Source organism: Nycticebus coucang, chromosome 6 (assembly GCF_027406575.1).
Source record: "Nycticebus coucang isolate mNycCou1 chromosome 6, mNycCou1.pri, whole genome shotgun sequence".
In the NCBI taxonomy this organism is placed as follows: domain Eukaryota; kingdom Metazoa; phylum Chordata; class Mammalia; order Primates; family Lorisidae; genus Nycticebus; species Nycticebus coucang.
In genome coordinates, this window is record NC_069785.1 from 70,880,878 (window position 1) to 70,901,878 (window position 21,001).

The 21,001-nt window shown below is 37.1% G+C and overlaps 1 protein-coding gene and 1 pseudogene across 6 annotated transcripts in view; both read left to right on the forward strand.

The window, feature by feature from the left end:
* The window catches only part of PIAS1 (protein inhibitor of activated STAT 1), a 169,615-nt gene that overhangs the window by 50,228 nt on the left and 98,386 nt on the right, over positions 1-21,001 (forward strand). The gene's annotated exons all lie outside the window — the stretch shown is intronic.
* On the forward strand, positions 18,438-19,081 carry LOC128587574 (enhancer of rudimentary homolog; annotated as a pseudogene).

A 21,001-nucleotide genomic window follows, 5' to 3' on the forward strand; every position in this document is an offset into this window, starting at 1 on the left:
AATGGGTAAACATAGCTAATTTTTCCCTGACAGAGATGGCAGATGTAGATAGCTCGTAAGAAATTATGTTAAGGCTACAAACAATTTTTTATATCTTTCTGTAGTATTTTCTCCCTGTGATACTTTTCAGAGGATGGACAATAAATTTTAAATAAATTTTCCATCTTTACTCTTCCTCTTTAAAACTCTAGGCTGGGGCTCGGCGCCTGTGGCTCAAGCTGCTAAGGCGCCAGCCACATACACATGAGCTGGTGGGTTTGAATCCAGCCCAGGCCTGCCAAATAACAATGACAGCTGCAACCAAAAAATAGCTGGGTGTTGTGGCAGGCGCCTGTAGTCCCGGCTACTTGGGATGCAGAGACAGGAGACTCGCTTGAGCCCAGGAGTTGGAGGTTGCTGTGAGCTGTGATGCCATGGCACTCTACTCAGGGTGACAGCTTCAGGCTCTGTCTCAAAAACAAACAAACAAAAAAAACTCCAGGCTGGGCACAGTGGCTTATGCCTGTAATCTTAGCATTTTGGGATGCTGAGATGGGAGAATCGCTTGAGGCTAGGAGTTTGAGAACAGCCTGGGCAAAATGGAATTTTTTTGTGTGCCGTAAAGGTTTGCCCATTCCTGATAACCAATATGTATTGTAAATCCTCATGTTAATAACATTTGCTGGATTGAAGAACTAAAATGATTCCCAGGAAACATTATTTAATTGGACTTTCTTTGTATAGTCAGTCCCCATTATTCACATATTCTTTATTTGTGTATTTGCTTGCTCTCTGAAATTTATTTGTTAACTTCCAAATCAGTACTCACATTGCTTTCATTCATGGACATAGGGCAAACTGGCAAAAAATTTGAGCTGTCTGATGAGCATGTTCCCATCTGTGGTCTAATAAGGTGACATTCTGCCTTCTTGTTTTCAGCTTTCGTTCTGTAAACAGATGTCCTCTTTGTGGTCTATTTAGTGTAGTGCGTTTTTGAAAAAAATTTGTGTTTTTGCTGTTTAAAGTGACCCTACTAAAATGTTGTGTAATGTTCCTAACTGCAAGAAGGCCTTACATAGAACATGTGCCTTACATAGAATGTGTATGTTAGATAAGCTCTGCTTAGGCATGAGTTAAGAGTGTTACTGGCCCTGAGTTCAATGTTAGTGAATCGACAGTATTTATTCAGTAAGGTGCCTTTAAATAGAAACACCATGAAACAAGGTCATATATTGATCAGCTGATGAAAATTTTGTGACTGGAGACTTGTAGGAACCTAACTCTATGTTTCTTCTAGTAACAGAGATTCAGTATTTACTAATTCTGTGTTTGTGGTGACTTTATAGAACATGACTGTTTTAGATAACAGTAATCGACTACATTTAAAGTATAATTTGATTTGAATACCAGTTTTTCTGAATGAATCCATTGTTTGTGATATATATTCACACAGAATCACCAAATGAATAGGTGGCATAGAATTGCTTGGTGGTATGTAAATAGATTTCAAATGTCTCTTCATAGAATTTAAAATAAAAGCAAACCATTTTGATTATGTATAAAAACCAGAATGTAATTTATGGAAGTTTATCGACTCAGAGAATATTTGTTACAGGGGAATGGTTAGTGAATCTGAAAAATATTTATTGAAAAAAGATTATAAGTAATCATAGTTTAAGATGAGTATATTCTTTTTTTTTTTTTTTTTTAATTTTTTTATTGTTGGGGATTTATTGAGGGTACAATAAGCCAGGTTACACTATTGCATTTGTTAGGTAAAGTCCCTCTTGCAATCATGTTTTGCCCCCAGAAGGTGTGGCACACACCAAGGCCCCACCCCTCTTCCTCCTTCCCTCTCTCTGCTTCCTCCCCCCCCAATGACCTTATTTGTCATTAATTGTCCTCATATCAAAATTGAGTACATAGGATTCATGCTTCTCCATTCTTGTGATCCTTTACTAAGAATAACGTCTTCCACTTCCGTCCAGGTTAATACGAAGGATGTAAAATCTTCATTTTTTTAAATAGCTGAATAGTATTCCATGGTATACATATACCACAGCTTGTTAATCCATTCCTGGGTTGGTGGGCATTTAGGCTGTTTCCACATTTTGGCGATTGTAAATTGAGCTGCAATAGACAGTCTAGTACAAGTGTCCTTATGATAAAAGGATTTTTTTCCTTCTGGGTAGATGTCCAGTAATGGGATTGCAGGATCAAATGGGAGGTCTAGCTTGAGTGCTTTGAGGTTTCTCCATACTTCCTTCCAGAAAGGTTGTACTAGTTTGCAGTCCCACCAGCAGTGTAAAAGTGTTCCCTTCTCTCCACATTCACACCAGCATCTGCAGTTTTGAGATTTTGTGATGTGGGCCATTCTCACTGGGGTTAGATGGTATCTCAGGGTGGTTTTGATTTGCATTTCTCTAATATAGGGATGATGAACATTTTTTCATGTTTGTTAGCCATTCGTCTGTCTTCTTTGGAGAAGGTTCTATTCATGTCTCTTGCCCATTGATATATGGGATTGTTGGCTTTTTTCATGTGGATTAATTTGAGTTCTCTATAGATCCTAGTTATCAAGCTTTTGTCTGAAAATATGCAAATATCCTTTCCCATTGTGTAGGTTGTCTCTTTGCTTTGGTTATTGTCTCCTTGGCTGTACAGAAGCTTTTCAGTTTAATGAAGTCCCATTTGTTTATTTTTTTGTTGTTGCAATTGCTATGGCAGTCTTCTTCATGAAGTCTTTCCCCAAGATGAGTATATTCTAAGGCTCTTTTTGTAGATTCTTTAACATTATTAAAAGACTATTTCTGTTCTTTATTAAATGAAGTGGCTGCATTTGTTACAGAATTTGGTTTCCTGAATGATTATTTTTGCCAGTAGATTGTTTGTTTTAAATTTAAGAAAACCATGTTTTCTGAAAAATTAAATACCTTATAGCATTCTCTTTATTGCTACATATCCATACATTTAAAATCAAACTTTTAAGAGCTTTGTTTTGACTTAGCTGGCTAATCAAATCACAACTATCACTTGAGTGTAGAATACATTTCACTTTTTATTTTTTCCTTTCCATTATGGCCTTAACCATTGGATGGAAGCAAATTTTTTTTTTTTTTTGCAGTTTTTGAACCCGCCACCTCCAGCATATGGGGCCCACACCCTACTCTTTTGAGCCACAGGCGCTGCCCTAAACAAATTTAAAGATGATTGATTTTATGCATGGTTTGTGTTCTAACTAAAATTGAAACAATAGTTTTAGTAACTCTCATTTTATTAGATAATTCTTACCCATTCTTACAATGCTGTGTCTTTAAAATAATTTCAAGATCTTTATTTTGGAACCATATATTGAAGTATTCTTTTCATTGATCATAGTTAACTGGAAGAGTAGAGAGGTGAAGTAAAGGTGATTGATTGTAAAGTAAAATGATTTATTACATGTTTGCCTGTTGGTATCAAAATCCTGTTTTTTTCTATGAGGTCCATTTCAAATGTTTTTTGTTTTTTTTTTTTTAAATCCCTTTCCTTTAATCTCTCTAAGATTTCCCCCCATTTCTTCATCCAGAGTAAATTTCACTTTCCTACATATTCTTCCAAATATTTGATTTACCTTTTTTTTTTTTATTAAATCATAGCTGTGTACATTGATATGATCATGGGGCATCATTCACTAGCTTCACAGACTGTTTGGCACACTTTCATCACACTGTTTAACATAGCCTTCCTGGCATTCTCTCAGTTAACTGTGCCAAGACACTTACATTCCACATTTACCAAGTTTCACATATACCCTTGTAAGATGCACCGCTGGTGTAATCCCACCAATCCCTTTCCCTGTACCCACCTCCACCCTCCCTCCCCTCCCTTTCCCCCTTCCCCCTATTCTTAGGTTGTAACTGGGTTATAGCTTTCATGTGAAAACCCTAAATTAGTTTCATAGTAGGGCTGAGTACATTTTCTTCCATTCTTGAGATACTTTACTAAGAAGAGTATGTTCCAGCTTCATCCATGTAAACATGAAAGAGGTAAAGTCTCCATCTTTCTTTAAGGCTGCATAATATTTCATGGTGTACATATACCACAATTTATTAATCCATTCATGGATTGATGGGCACTTGGGCTTTTTCCATGACTTAGCAATTATGAATAGGGCTGCAATAAACATTCTGGTACAAATATCTTTGTTATGATGTGATTTTTGGTCTTTTGGGTATGTGTGTTATTGTTCCTCAAAATGGTAAGGGCTCTGCTGTATTTATCTGTGTTTTACTATAAAAGCTAGATGTGAGCCTGTTACATAATAGTTGTTTACTAAACATTGAAGCTTCCAAATCATTTTAATGGGATTTTTTAATTTAATGGATTGAATTTCATTTTAATTCAATGGATTTTACTTTATTTTATTTATTTATTTATTTATTTATTTATTTGTTGTTGTTGAAGTTTGGCCGGGGCCGGGTTTGAACCCGCCACCCTCTTTATATGGGGCTGGTGCCCGACTCACTGAGCAACAGTGAGAGCTAATTCAATGGATTTTAATCACTTATTCAAATACCACTGAGGCATACTACACTCTCCCATCATAAACAGTGGCTATGATTGGGATGGGACATACAAAAGGGAAAAAGAGGATACTTTCTCTTATTACTCCACCCCCTCTCTGATCACTGTGGTTAATTAATGACTTTGAAATTTGATATACTCTATTTTAAAAATTGTTTTTGCTAAGTACAAAAATGTTATACTTAATGTAGACTCCATAGAAATTACTTGCTTACTTTACAGATAAAGCTTTTTAAATATTTCTATCATGTTCTTCCAGTCATCCATCTTTGTGTATGCATGGGGATGTGTATTTCTGCTTTATTTTAAAGGAGAAGAGAGCCTCAAATACTAGCTGACTTAATTTAACAGCCATGTATATGTGAATAAATGATGAGGCACAATTTTATTTATTTATTTTCTGGGCACAAAAATTTTAAATTTTATAGTATGCTGAGAACCAGGTATTGGGGGTAATTTATTTGAAATGTCTTATTTGCTGAGTGTGCCACTGTTGGTGTTGCTGAGTTATGGAATTTACATAATTATGATAGCCAAGGCTGGTGATGGTGACTCAGGCTTTTTTGTTTGTTTGTTTTTGTTTTTGTTTTTGTTTTGATGGAGCCTTAAGCTGTCGCCCTGGGTAGAGTGTTATGGCATCACAGCTCACAGCAACCTACAACTTCTGGGCTTAAGAAGTTGCCTTGGCCTCCCAAGTAACTGGGACTACAGGCACCTGCCACAATGCCCAGCTATTTTTTGGATGTAGTTGTCATTGTTTGGCAGGCCCGGGCTGGATTTGAACCCGCCAGCTCTAGTGTGTGTGGCTGGTGCCTTAGCTGCTTGAGCTACAGGGTGGCTCAGGCTTGTAATCCTAACACTCTGGGAGGCCAAGGCAGGAAGATTGCTTAAGGTCAAGAGTTCAGCCTGAGCAAGAGCAAGACTACCATTTCTACCAAAACCCAGAAAAATTAGCCTGGCATGATGGCACACATCTGTAGTCCCAGCTATTTGGGAGGCTGAGGCAGGAGGATTGGATCAACTAGCCCATGGGGTTTCAGGTTGCAGTGAGTTATGATGACTCACTGTATTCTATATAGGGCAACAGAGTGAGAGACTCTGTCTCCAAGAATAAAAGAAAGAAAGAAAGGAAATTAAAAGGAAAAACTATTTTGAGATTATAAATATCTTGTATACATTCAGAGACAAGGTGATTACTTGATATTTATTCTCAATCTTTTAATATTTTGTTTAGAATAATACCTGTATTCTCAATATTTTATATTATTGCTTATTGTTTAAATTGGCATTGTTGGAGCATAAGGCCAAAACCAAAATATTTTCATGGTGACTAAAAAAATAATAATTGTTTAGGATGCAGTATTTGATTTGATTCAGACTTAAGAAACAAGTCTATTAATACTCATGTTTATGTTTGTTATTATTTTAGTTATTTTTATATTCTTTGACTCAGGTACATTTTTTCTTTTTTGTAGAGACAGAGTCTCACCGTACCGCCCTCGGGTAGAGTGCCGTGGCGTCACACGGCTCACAGCAACCTCTAACTCTTGGGCTTACGCGATTCTCTTGCCTCAGCCTCCCGAGCAGCTGGGACTACAGGCGCCCGCCACAATGCCTGGCTATTTTTTTGTTGCAGTTTGGTCAGGGCTGGTCTTGAACCCACCACCCTCAGCATATGGGGCTGGCGCCCTACTCACTGAGCCACAGGCGCCGCCCGACTCAGGTAAATTTTTCAAATAGAAAATACATTTTTAGGCTCGGTGCCTTGTAGCTCAGTGAGTAGGGCGCTGGCCACGTACACCAAAGGTGGTGGGTTCAAGAAAATAACATTTTTAGCACAGTACTTTTATATGCAATAGAACTACTCTGTAAGTTGATCACCCAAGGGACTGTAATAAACTGGTGAACGGTAAGGAACTAGGCCTGCTGTACTGATACATACATGTGGTGCATGTCAAGTCTATGAAAATTAGGTCAACTTAAGGAGGTGGTCAGTGTAGGGAGGTGGTCAACTGTGGAGGTTCTACTATATTTCAAAGGCTAATGCATAGAGAACAGAAAGTTATGCATTCATTTGGAGTGCAGATGCTGGTTAGGTCCTGATAAACCCCTTGTAAGTTGAAAATATTCTAAGTCAAAATCAATTTAATATACCTAACCTACCAACAATCATCCAGAGGTTTCCAACCTTGTGAGGACTTTTTTTTGCTTATCTATGGTGTCAGATATTATGAAAAGTATACATAGATTTTTTTCTTTTTTTTGCTAATTAGCCTTCCTTAGAGTTTGTGTATATATAACATGTGGCCCAAGACAATGCTGCTTCTTCCAGTGTGGCAGAGAAAAAAAAAAGGTTGGATACTTTGGTAGGGCTAGCCTACCTTCAGTGTACGTAGAACACATATTACCCTGTATTTGGACAAAATCATCTAAAACAAAGCCTATTTTATAATATACTGTTGAATTTATTGAGTATTGTACTGAAATTAAAAACAGAGTGATTAAATAGGTAGTTGAAGTACTAGTTTTATTAAATGCATGTTACTCACACCATCATAAAGCCAACCCATCAGAGATTGTCAGTAGTTTGATCACTCATTTTATTTACTGTGTACTTGTATTAGATTTAATACATTCTCAGGGGATGGCTTCCTCTGTCAGGATGTGTTATGAGAGAGAATGGAAAGCTCAGTTAATCAGAATGCCAGTTAATCAGAATGCCAGTTAAGAGAGCTTCTACTGAGTTTCTTCTGTCCTGTTGTTACTCTCCAAGGTATTTAAAGATCTCAGGCAATACATATGAATTAATTTCATATCATGTGTTATTATGGATTAGAGATTCTCCTTGATTGATACGAAACATAATAATTGTTGACTTTGGGTGTTATTTCTAATGTTGTGCTCAGTATTCTTCCAGTTGGTTACTGAAGGATACAGTATTCCCTTGTTATAATTATATATTTAGGTCATGAGGATAGAGCCCTCATCAATGGTATGGGTACATTTAAAAAAGTGGCCAAAGGAACTTTTACCATGTGAGGATACAGCTAGAAGTTGCCATCTATAAGGAATGGGTCTCACTGGACATGAAATCTGCTGGTGCCCTACTCTTGGACTTCCCAGCTTCCAGAACTGCGAGAAATAAATTTATTTATAAATTACCCAGTGTAAGATATTTTGTTGTAGCAGCCCACATGGATTGACACCCACCCCAATTGGCCCGTGCCAATCCAGTTGGAACTCATAGTTAATTGATAAACGATGAATGATAAAAAATGATGTGTAATAGTTAAACATCTTAACTTAATGTGTATTTACTTGCCAGTTTTTTGATGATTTTTAAGTTTTAGTTTCTTTAAAGTAGCAAGAGAATTTAAACACTTTTAGGAAGCAGTTTAAGTGTAGAATCTGTTTGAATTAGGAAAAAATCTTTTTATCACATCTTCCCAAAGCATTCAAGTTCACTTTCATAAAAATAGCAACTGTCTTTTGCACTTATATTTTAGAAGCTTTCTAATAGTTAATTGAGTTTTGTAATTACAGGTGCAACTAGCATAAATAGATTTGAGTATAAACACATCTGCTTCTTTGTAGGCATACCAAGTGGTTTGAACAAAATTGTGCCAAACCACTGGGAAGTTGTCTCCTGGCCATAAGTAGTTTGCTAGGGCATCAGTCAGGATGTCATATGAGAGAGAATGGAGAGCTCAGTTAAATCAAAATGCCAGGTAAGAGGGCTTCTACTGAGTTTCTTTTGTCCTGTTGTTACTCTCCAAATAGAAGTATTTTTGTTTTCTTTAATGAGAATAATTTAAGTGATTTATAATAATAATAATATATATATATATATATATATTTTTTTTTTATTGTTGGGGATTCATTGAGGGTACAATAAGTCAGTTACACTGATTGCAATTGTTAGGTAAAGTCCCTCTTGCAATCATGTCTTGCCCCCATAAAGTGTGACACACACTAAGGCCCCACCCTCCTCCCTCCATCCCTCTTTCTGCTTCCCCCCCCATAAACTTAATTGTCATTAATTGTCCTCATATCAAGATTGAGTACATAGGATTCATGCTTCTCCATTCTTGTGATGCTTTACTAAGACTAATGTCTTCCACTTCCATCCAGGTTAATACGAAGGATGTAAAGTCTCCATTTTTTTTAATAGCTGAATAGTATTCCATGGTATACATATACCACAGCTTGTTAATCCATTCCTGGGTTGGTGGGCATTTAGGCTGTTTCCACATTTTGGCAATGGTAAATTGAGCTGCCATAAACAGTCTAGTACAAGTGTCCTTATGATAAAAGGATTTTTTTCCTTCTGGGTAGATGCCCAGTAATGGGATTGCAGGATCGAATGGGAGGTCTAGGTTGAGTGCTTTGAGGTTTCTCCATACTTCCTTCCAGAAAGGTTGTACTAGTTTGCAGTCCCACCAGCAGTGTAAAAGTGTTCCCTTCTCTCCACATCCACGCCAGCATCTGCAGTTTTGAGATTTTGTGATGTGGGCCATTCTCACTGGGGTTAGATGATATCTCAGGGTTGTTTTGATTTGCATTTCTCTAATATATAGAGATGATGAACATTTTTTCATATGTTTGTTAGCCATTCGTCTGTCATCTTTAGAGAAAGTTCTATTCATGTCTCCTGCCCATTGATATAAGGGATTGTTGGCTTTTTTCATGTGGATTAATTTGAGTTCTCTATAGATCCTGGTTATCAAGCTTTTGTCTGATTGAAAATATGCAAATATCCTTTCCCATTGTGTAGGTTGTCTCTTTGCTTTGGTTATTGTGTCCTTAGCTGTACAGAAGCTTTTCAGTTTAATGAAGTCCCATTTGTTTATTTTTGATGTTGTTGCAATTGCCATGGCAGTCTTCTTCATGAAGTCTTCCCCCAGGCCAATATCTTCCAGTGTTTTTCCTATGCTTTCTTGGAAGATTTTTATTGTTTCATGCCTTAAATTTAAGTCCTTTATCCATCTTGAATCAATTTTTGTGAGTGGGGAAAGGTGTGGGTCCAGTTTCAGTCTTTTACATGTAGACATCCAGTTCTCCCAACACCATTTATTGAATAGGGAGTCTTTCCCCCAAGGTAAGTTCTTGTTTGGTTTATCAAAGATTAGGTGGTTGTAAGATGTTAGTTTCATTTCTTGGTGTTCAATTCGATTCCAAGTGTCTATGTCTCTGTTTTTGTGCCAGTACCATGCTGTCTTGAGCACTATGGCTTTGTAGTACAGACTAAAATCTGGTATGCTGACGCCCCCACCTTTATTTTTGTTGCTAAGAACTGCCTTAGCTATACGGGGTTTTTTCCGGTTCCATACAAAACGCAGAATCATTTTTTCCAAATCTTGAAAGTACGATGTAGGTACTTTGATAGGAATGGCATTGAATAGGTAGATAGCTTTGGGAAGTATAGACATTTTAACAATGTTGATTCTTCCCATCCATGAGCATGGTATGTTCTTCCATTTGTTAATATCCTCTGCTATTTCCTTTCTGAGGATTTCATAGTTTTCTTTATAGAGGTCCTTCACCTCCTTCGTTAGGTATATTCCTAGGTATTTCATTTTCTTTGAAACTATGGTGAAGGGAGTTGTGTCCTTAATTAGCTTCTCATCTTGACTGTTATTGGTGTATACAAAGGCTACTGACTTGTGGACATTGATTTTATATCCTGAAACATTACTGTATTTTTTGATGACTTCTAGGAGTCTTGTGGTTGAGTCTTTGGGGTTCTCTAAGTATAAGATCATGTCGTCAGCAAAGAGGGAGAGTTTGACCTCCTCTGCTCCCATGTGGATTCCCTTTATTTCCTTGTCTTGCCTAATTGTATTGGCTAGAACTTCCAGCACTACGTTGAATAGTAAAGGTGACAGAGGACAACCTTGTCTGGTTCCAGTTCTAAGAGGAAAAGCTTTCAGTTTTACTCCATTCAGTAAAATATTGGCTGTGGGTTTGTCATAGATAGCTTCAATCAGTTTTAGAAATGTGCCACCTATGCCTATACTCTTCAGAGTTCTGATTAGAAAAGGATGCTGGATTTTATCAAATGCTTTTTCTGCATCTATTGAGAGGATCATGTGATCTTTATTTTTGCCTCTGTTAATATGGTGGATAACGTTTATAGACTTGCGAATGTTAAACCAGCCTTGCATCCCTGGGATGAAGCCTACTTGATCATGATGAATGACTTTTTTGATGATAAGCTGTAATCTATTGGCTAAGATTTTGTTGAGAATTTTTGCGTCTATGTTCATGAGTGAGATTGGTCTGAAATTCTCCTTTTTGTTTGGGTCTTTTCCTGGTTTTGGTATCAGGGTGATGTTTGCTTCATAGAATGTGTTGGGGAAGATTCCTTCTTCCTCAGTTTTTTGGAATAATTTCTGCAGTACAGGAATAAGCTCTTCCTTGAAGGTTTGATAGAATTCTGGAGTGAAGCCATCTGGACCAGGGCATTTTTTGGTTGGAAGCTTTTTTATTGTTTCTTTGATCTCAGTGCTTGAAATTGGTCTGTTCAGGAGGTCTATTTCTTCCTGGCTAAGTCTAGGGAGAGGGTGTGATTCCAAATATTGATCCATTTCCTTCACATTGTCAAATTTCTGGGCATAGAGTTTCTGGTAGTATTCAGAGATGATCTCTTGTATCTCTGTGGGATCAGTTGTTATTTCCCCTTTATCATTTCTGATTGAGGTTATTAGAGATTTTACTTTTCTATTTCTAGTTAGTCTGGCTAATGGTTTATCTATTTTATTTATTTTTTCAAAAAACCAACTCCTTGTTTCATTCATTTTCTGAATGATTCTTTTGTTTTCAATTTCATTGATCTCTGATTTGATTTTGGATATTTCTTTTCTTCTACTGAGTTTAGGCTTAGATTGTTCTTCTTTTTCCAATTCCATAAGATCTCTTGTGAGATTGTTGATGTGCTCTCTTTCTGTTTTTCGAATGTAGGCATCTAAAGCGATGAATTTTCCTCTCAAAACTGCTTTTGCAGTATCCCACAGGTTTTGGTAGCTTGTGTCTTCATTGTTGTTATGCTCAAGGAAGTTAATGATTTCCTGTTTTATTTCTTCCTTCACCCATCTGTTATTCAACAGAAGATTGTTTAATTTCCATGCCTTTGGGTGGGCTTGAGCATTTTTGTTAGAGTTGAGTTCCACCTTTAGTGCCTTATGGTCTGAAAAGATACAAGGTAAAATTTCAATTCTTCTGATTCTGTTGATATTTGTTTTGTGTCCCAGGATATGATCAATTTTGGAGAATGTTCCATGGGGTGATGAGAAGAATGTATATTCTTTATCTTTGGGGTGGAGTGTTCTATATGCATCTATCAAGCATAGTTGTTCTAGGGTCTCATTTAAATCTCTTACATCTTTGTTTAATTTCTGTTTAGAGGATCTGTCCAGCTCTGTAAGAGGTGTGTTAAAGTCCCCTGTTATGATGGTATTATCAGATATCATATTGCTCAGACTGAGTAAGGTCTGCTTCAGGAATCTGGGAGCATTTAAATTGGGTGCATAAATATTTAGAATTGAAATGTCTTCTTGTTGTAGTTTTCCCTTGACCAATATAAAGTGACCATCTTTGTCTTTTTTGACTTTAGTTGCTTTAAATCCACATGTATCTGAAAATAAGATTGCAACTCCTCTTTTCTTCTGAATTCCGTTTGCCTGAAAAATTGTCTTCCAACCCTTGACTCGGAGCTTTAATTTGTCTTTTGAGGCCAGGTGTGTTTCTTGCAGACAGCAAATGGATGGCTTGTGTTTTTTAATTCAGTCAGCCAATCTATGTCTCTTCAGTGGGGAATTCAAGCCATTAACATTTATTGAGATAATTGATAAGTGTGGTAGTATTCTATTTGTCTTATTTGGTGAGAGTCCATTGCTTAATTTTATCTTTTGCATCAGTGTGGAGGTTAGGTTTTGTCCTTTGATTTCTGAGTTCTTACTTTGCTGCTGATCCATTGTGGTGGTCAGTGTGCAGAACAGGTTGAAGTATTTCCTGTAGAGCTGGTCTTGTTGTGGCGAATTTCCTCAATGTTTGTATATCCGTAAATGATTTGATTTCTCTGTCAATTCTGAAGCTTAGCTTAGCAGGGTACAGAATTCTGGGCTGAAAATTGTTCTGTTTAAGTAGATGAAAGGTAGATGACCATTGTCTTCTTGCTTGGAAAGTTTCATTAGAGAAGTCTGCGGTAACTCTGATGGATTTGCCCCTGTAGGTCAACTGGCGCTTACTCCTGGCAGCTTGCAGAATCTTTTCTTTTGTCTTGACTTTGGACAGGTTCATCACAATGTGTCTTGGAGAAGCTCAGTTAGAGTTGAGGCGACCTGGGGTCCGATATCCCTCTGAAAGCAGTGTGTCAGACTCTTTGGTGATGTTTGGGAAATTTTCTTTTATAATATTCTCTAGTATGGCTTCCATTCCTCTGGGGCATTCTTCTTCCCCTTCTGGAATTCCTATAACTCGTATGTTGGAACGCTTCATAAAGTCCCATAATTCTGACAGTGAACGTTCTGCTTTCTCTCTCTTCTTTTCTGCCTCTTTTACTGTCTGAGTTATCTCAAAAACTTTGTCTTCTACCTCTGAAATTCTTTCTTCTGCATGGTCTAACCTGTTGCTGATACTTTCCATTGTATCTTTAAGTTCCCTAATTGACTGTTTCAGTTCCTTCAGGTCTGCTATATCCTTTTTATATTCTTCATATCGTTCATCTCTTATTTGATTCTGTTTTTGGATTTCCTTTTGGTTATTTTCCACTTTATTAGCAATTTCCTTCATTGTTTCCATCATTTCTTTCATTGTTTTCAACATGTGTATTCTAAATTCCCTTTCTGTCATTCCTAACATTTCTATACTGGTGGAATCATCTGCAGTAGCTACCTCATGGTCCCTTGGTGGGGTTGTTCTAGACTGGTTCTTCATGTTGCCTGGAGTTTTCTGCTGATTCTTCCTCATGAGTGATTTCTTTTATCTGTTTCCTTGCCCTAATTTTCCTTTCACTTCCTCTTGCTCTTTAAGTTCTTATGCCTGTGGACTAAGGGTTATAGGACCAGAAGGGTGAGAAGGTTGAAGAGCAAAAAAAGGGGATGAAAGAAAGGAGGACCGAGTGATAAGAAAAAAAGAAAGATAGAGAAAGGAGAGGGGGTGGGTATAAGGAATATTGACAAAAAGAAGAGAGGCACAGAAAGAGGGAGACAGGGCAATATATGTGTACAGTAGGGTACTTTGACACAACCTTAAAAAACCCCACCTTCTGGGGGTGCCCAGTTGCGTGGTTCCCTTGAGGTCAGCAGCTCTTTGCTAACCTGATCAGACACAGTACCCCACCTCCACCAAGTAGAGAGGAAAGACAAAAATGCTATAAATCAAACCAAAAGAAGCAAACAGAAAACTTTACGGGGATAAAATTGGGTGAAAAACCAAATTATATCGGTAGAAACACTAGCAAAAATGAAGTTGAAGTTATTAAAAAAGGCAGCAATGGGAAATTATAATTAAACTAGGAAAATTGAGAAAGAAAAAGGGATCTGTGTGGAAAAGATTGAAATTAAAAAAACAAAAGAACATCAGCAACGTCAAAATAAACAAACAAAAAAAACAACCAAACCAAAAAAAAAAAAGAAGAAAAAAATACACAACCAAAAACAAAGCAGTTTGTATATGTTATTGAATATTGTCTGGGCAACACGTGGTCTTCTGGGGTATGAGATGTTAGTCACAGTTCTGATACGACTGGAGGCTGCTGATTTCTCAAACCCCAGCAGGTAGACACCCTAAATCTCTCTTCAGCCTACTTAAAAGGCACTTTGAACTTGTAAACTTGCTGAGCAGAAGCTTTCCCAGCTTTCTCGCTGGAATCGCTGCTGAAGTGGCTATGCACTTACTCAGTGTGCCAAAACCGATCTCACTCTGCCCCTGAGGGTTAGGGCTGCAAGGCGGCTCAGACCCCACCCTTAGGCTACTTGGTTGCTGGGTTACCAGCTCCCACCCGTTTCTAGCTCTGCGACCCTGAGGGCAGAGCTTGCCGGGGCAGATCACTGACAATGGATCCGTGTGACCCACCGCCAAACACTATCAGCTCCGTCTGGCTCAGCGGCTCAGACTGGGGCCCTAGACAACGGCCAAAGTTCTCCGCACTCCCGCTCAGGCCTTCCCCAAGGCAGTTCAACTCAGTTCCAAGTCCAAGGACATCAAAACAGTTCACAGGTAAGGCCTTTCTTGTTTGCAGTCTCGCTGCTACTGAACTTACAGTTGTGGGCGGGTTTAGACGGATTGAACACACGCGACCACTTGCCGGCTTTCCACTGTTTTAGTCCTCCTCTTGGGGTCCAGAAGTCTCTCGCTGACTCCCTGTATTTTCATAGGAGTGATGATAGGCAGTTCCCACCAGCCAGAGATGCCTGGAGTCCTATCTCCCCAGACTCACGGTGCCCAGATGCAAGGAAGCTGTTACTCGGCTGCCATCTCCATGTGTTTGTATATATATATTTTTTTAATGTGTTACTTTCTTATTATTTTTCTTTTATATTACATTTATAGTATTGCCCTGATTTTTTTTTTTTCTTAAGAGATGGCGGTCTCAATAATAATATTATTAATATTATTATTACTGAGACATAGTCTCACTGTGTCGCCCTTGGTAGAGTGCTGTGGCATCACAGCTCACAGCAACCTCCAACTCTTGGGCTTAAGCGATTGTCTTGCCTCAGCCTCCCAAGTAGCTGGAACTTTACAGGTGCCCACCATAATGCCTGTCTATTTTTTTGGTTGCAGTGTTCATTGTTGTTTAGCAGGCCCGGGCCGGGCTGACACTTCCCAGTCTCTGTGCATGTGGCCAGTGCCCTACTCACTGTGATATGGGCGCTGAGCGTAAGTGATTTATTTTTGAGGGGAATAATATGGATCACAAATTGTGGTTCATCTTTTTTTATTCTGAGACAGAGTTTCACTATGTTGCCCTTGTTAGAGTAGCATTGCGTCATAACTCACAACAACCTCAAACTCCTGGGCTCAAATGATCCTCTTGCCTCAGCCTCCCAAGTTGCCTGTCACAACGCCTGGCTATTTTTTAAGAGACTGTTCAGGCTGGTCTTTAACACCTGAGCTCATGTAGTCTGCCTTTCTTGGCCTCCCAGAATTAAGGAGGATTCTGGGATTAGGGATTAAGGTTTAAGACACCTCGCCCTGCCCTAGAAATCTGCTTTTATCTCCCTTTGATCCCTTTGAGGAGGTTATAAATGGGGGTAAGGATTAGAAGAAGTAGGGAAGTAGGCAATTATGTTTTTTACCATACAGTTTTTGATGTTTATAATCTTTTTTTTTTTTAGAACTCAATTCAGATTTAAACTTTTATTGGGGGCAGTGATAGTAAATGATGAGATAACATTGCAACAGTTTCATAGGCATTTTCTCGTTTCTGGTTTTTCACCAGAAATTATCATCAAAAATCAGAAATTACCTGTGAAGATGATCTCCTTTTCTTGGTCCTTCTATATTCTGAAGGTGTCCTAATGTTGTTTGAAAAGTATTTGGATGCTATAGACTGAAGAATCTGAAACACTGAGAAACATTTTAATTGACCACATGGATGTCATTCTTTATTTTGTGATTAAACAAGTCACTTATGTTTTATCTTTCTCATTTTTAAGCTTTGGAAGATGAATTCTATTTAAATTTTGATGTTTGTGAAACAGTCTTTTTCATTAAACGCCAAGATTGTCTGTCTTCTGGATCATATGTATGTGAATTTTCTTGAGCTCTGTTACAAGTACAGTAATGCTTACTTGATGTAGGACAGTGTACCAATACTGCCTAGTGAAGACCAATAACCTAGGTTGCTGAGTTTATTTTATAAAGTCTTAGTATTTTACAAAGCTAGATTGGCCCCTTTTCCTTTTTAAAGTAGGATATTTCTATGTAGATGTTTACAGCTAATTTAGGTGTGGGAAGATATATGAATAATTTATGTAAAAGGTTTGAATTAAAAATATATGTATATAAACACTTGGGTTTTGCTTAAGGAAAAAAGGCAGCAGATGTTTCCACATTCCTAAATAGTTAAGATGATCCATCTTGTTTTGTGCAATGTGGGTAAGGTTTCTGCTACATCTTAATAACATTGGTTACCAATGTTTTCTGCCAAGGGCTCCTCTGACATTGGATTATGTTTCACAGTTTCCTTCTCTTCTTATTTTTTATAATTGAGTTTTCCTTCTTCCACATGCCTAATAGCCAGTGTCTGGAGATCAGGTGATATAAATTCAAGGAAGCAGGCTCTGATAAGTAGTATTAGAAAGGGTATTCAAAGGTTTCATGATTCACTCTACACTGATTTTAAACAATTTAGCACAAGCTGTGCTCTTCTATACTTGAATTTTGAGAGATCAAAAGCACTAATTTTTCTGTAGGCCAGTTTGTTCTCTAAAAACTTTGCTTCCTAATTTGGCAGGATGTGTTTCAGACCTTCAAAGAAAAATCTAGGATTTACCTTCTAAATCTTAACATTCCTTTGTAGATACTATTCTGTCTTTTTCTGGTGACTTAAATTTAATATTTATATTAGTGTTTGTATAATTGTCAAGAAGCTGCAGGCATCCAGTGTGTTTTTAATAAATGGATACCTATGTACTTGAGTGTAATCTTGAGAATTAACAACAATTGACTTTTTTGGATTGGATAGAAATCTTGAAACTCAGAATCAGTTAAAGACCCTCATAATTGTAAATATGAAATAAAAAATTTAAAAATGAGGTATTAATGATCCAACCAGTTATGGTCAGAATTACAGTTTAATAAAGAAATCTAATATACAAGATCCTGCTGGGATGGAATTTAAAGATCACATATCTAGTATACTTGCAACAGTGCTTGAAATGCAGCATTGTGGAATTTGCCACTGGGTTCTGCAGTGCTTTCCCAGCCTCGTAAATCAGTTTGCATTAAGTGTTGCAGAGCAGCTTGCTGAAAGACATGATTGTAGTAATCATGGGACAGGTAGAATAGTGTGACGAAAGGGATAATGTGATTGTGGCAATTAGTTTCTTTATTTCAGATTAATGTGAGGGTACAAACAATTATTTCTTTTCTTTCTCAATTATTTCTTTCTTTTCCTTCTTTCTTTCCTTTCTTTTCTCTTTCGTCTCATTTTATCGCCCTCGGTAGAGTGCTGTGGCGTCACAACTCACAGCGACCTAGAACACCTGGGGCTTAGGCGATTCTCTTGCCTCAGCCTCCCCAGTAGCTGGGACTACAGGTACGCGTAACAATGCCCAGCTGTTGCAGTTTAGCCAAGGCTGAGCTCAAACCTGCCACCCTTGGTATATGGGGCCGGCGCCCTCCCCACTGAGCCATAGGTGCTGCCCCAATTATTTGTTTTTAGAGATATTTTATTGATAGGTATTTGAGCGATTGGAAGATAATTTTAAGTTGTTGTCTCTCTTGAACCATACTTCAGTCTTGACAGTGCTTGTAGATGACTCCAATAGTTTTAGACAGATATTGGTTATTTCAATTCATTGGCACTGCTCTTCGCTAAATTTATTAAAACTAAAAATGTAAATAAGCTTTAGCTATACCAAAGATGGTGATATTGCATTGTAAAAGAAACTGGATGTGAGTGTAGCATTAGAATTAAGTCATTTTAAGCAAAATTAAAAGACTAAATATTTGAATAAACAAACAGAATTAGTTTATTATCTATACATGTCCTTTCAAGATAGCCTGAGGGTCTTAGAATTTTATTTCAGTATTTATTTTGAAACTGTATTTTTGTCTTTTTTTCATATATATGTGTTTATTTGGTTTCCACTTTTTGCCTTCACAAAATTGAAAAGGCTTAAAATTTAATAACAATAACATTCAAGATAAGGACTAGGAACAAAAACCTCATAAAGAAAGAAGGAAGATAAATACATTCAGAAAAGAAATCAGACAATTGCTGCAACAAAATATTGAGCAATAATAATAATAATGCAAAAAAAAGTAACAATCACATTGTCAAGAGTATGTCTATCATAGAATGCTTTGACTCTGAGGTTCAGTATGGAGTCATCAGTTAATTTTTTTCCCAAAGTCTCAAAAAATAGACAGCCAATATTTATAAATAAAAATAAAAGATAATTAAAAAAGGGAGCTGCAGCGAAGAGTTTGGCGCCATGTCTCACACCATTTTGCTGGTACAGCCTACTAAGAGGCCAGAAGGCAGAACTTACGCTGACTATGAATCTGTGAATAAGTGCACGGAAGGTGTTTGTAAAATGTATGAAGAACATCTGAAGAGAATGAATCCCAACAGTCCCTCTATCACATATGATATCAGTCAGTTGTTGGATTTTTATTGATGACCTGGCAGACCTCAGCTGTCTGGTTTACCGAGCTGATACCCAGACATACCAGCCTTATAACGAAGACTGGATTAAAGAGAAAATCTACGTGCTCCTTCGTCGGCAGGCCCAACAGGCCGGGAAATAATTAAGCTGGAAACAACAGGGAGGTAGGGGTAGGCTTGGAACACAGGTGTGTACAGCGTGCTGTAGTGGAAGTTTTGTATTATAGTAATCCTGTTTCCATTTTGTTACACTCTAGCCAAGATTGAAGATATGAGATGAAATGTGAGGCTCTTATTCAATCGTTTTTTTCTTTCTCTCTTTTTTTTTTGGTTTGTATTTTACTTAAACATTTTTATGATGATTTAGATAAAGTTGTTCTTTGTTAGCTGATATTGGTTCCAATCCTTCAGACTGTTCATACTTGCTTTATAACATTCACTGTACTAACCTGTCTTCAGAATGGAGTGGGGAGGTGGTTAACAGTTATGTTGAGATAAAGTCTTAGTGACAAATAAATGTTGTTTAGTTATAAAAAGAAAAAGATAATTAAAAAAAGATCATGCCAAATCTTACAAACAATAGAAAAAGAAGAAATACTTCAAAATCATTCTACTTCATCTAGATAGATGATTTTGACCAAAGTACATTATTTGAACATTAATCTTTAATTCAACTTGTTAATATGTTGTTTATTGCATCCTCATCTATAAGAGAAATATGTTTGCAATTTCCCTTTATAATAATATATTTTTTCCAATTTAAGTATCAGGTGTATCCTGAACTATATTTTTGAATAAAAGTTTTAGTTGTACTCCTAAATTTTAAAATTAGTATGATTTTATTTCATATGATTAAAAGGGAAGGGCGGCACCTGTGACTCAAGGAGTAGGGCGCGGGTCCCATATGCCGGAGGTGGCAGTTTCAAACCCAGCCCTGGCCAAAAGCCACAAAAAAATAAAAATAAACAAATAAATAAATAAAAGGAATTTCTTTAAAAAAAAAAGATTAAAAGGGAAAAGTAATTTATCCATGATATGCTCTTAGTTTTTTTTCATTCCCCCATCCCCATGTAAAGTTTAAATGTTCAGTTAGGAATTTATGTTTACAAACAGTTCAAGAAATCACGAAGGAGATGATGGGTAGAGTTGATTACTATTAAGCAAAACTTGTGAGCGTGTTAAGTCACTATATGAGAATACAACTAGGAAACATGGAAAGATACTCAATTATCAAAGGAAATTCAAAATAAGTCAATAATGAGTTTTCAAATCTTATAATATTAGATTTTTAAAAATTTCTATCCAGTATCAATGAGATTTGTTAAAATGTATATTCATTGCTGGTAGCAATATAAATCATAATAAAGCTCTTTATGTAGTTTGGCAATATGTAGTAGGAGTTTAAAAATATTTTTTTTTGCTTCCCTTGCCCTCCCCAAAATACTTTTTGATTGATTAATTTCATCTTTGGTAATCAACTCAAGCCCAAGAATATTCATTGCAACATTATTTCTAGTATAAAAATTAAAAATAACTTAAATATTCAGTAATAATATTATGCTTAATTAATCTGTGATATATCTACTATGTGGAATATTTTAAGGTTCAATTAAATGATAATTAAAAATTATTATCATGAAGTCTTTTTTTTTTGAAACAAAGTCTCACTTTGTCACCCTTGGTAGAGTGCTATAGTGTCACAGCTCACAGCAACCTCAAACTATTAGGCTTAAAGCTATTCTCTTGCCTCAGCCTCCCAAGTAGCTGGGAATACAAGTGCCCACCACAACGCCTGGCTATTTTTTTGTTGCAGTTGTCATTGTTGTTCTAGCTGTCCGGGGCCGGGTTTGAACCTACCAGCCTTGGTGTACGTGGCCAGCACTGTAACCACTGAGCTATGGGTACCCAGCCTATCATGAAGTCTTTAATACAACTTATAGGGAGAAAGGAGATACACAACCAAAAATTATTGGGCACCTAACTGCACTAAACTAGGAACTGTATGTTAATATATCTCATTTAAGCCTCAAAACAACTTCTGGAAAATTAAACTTACAGCCTGAATTTTATTAAAGAGATAGCTGAGAGGTAATTTACAAAGTTTAAGTGAAGGGGTCA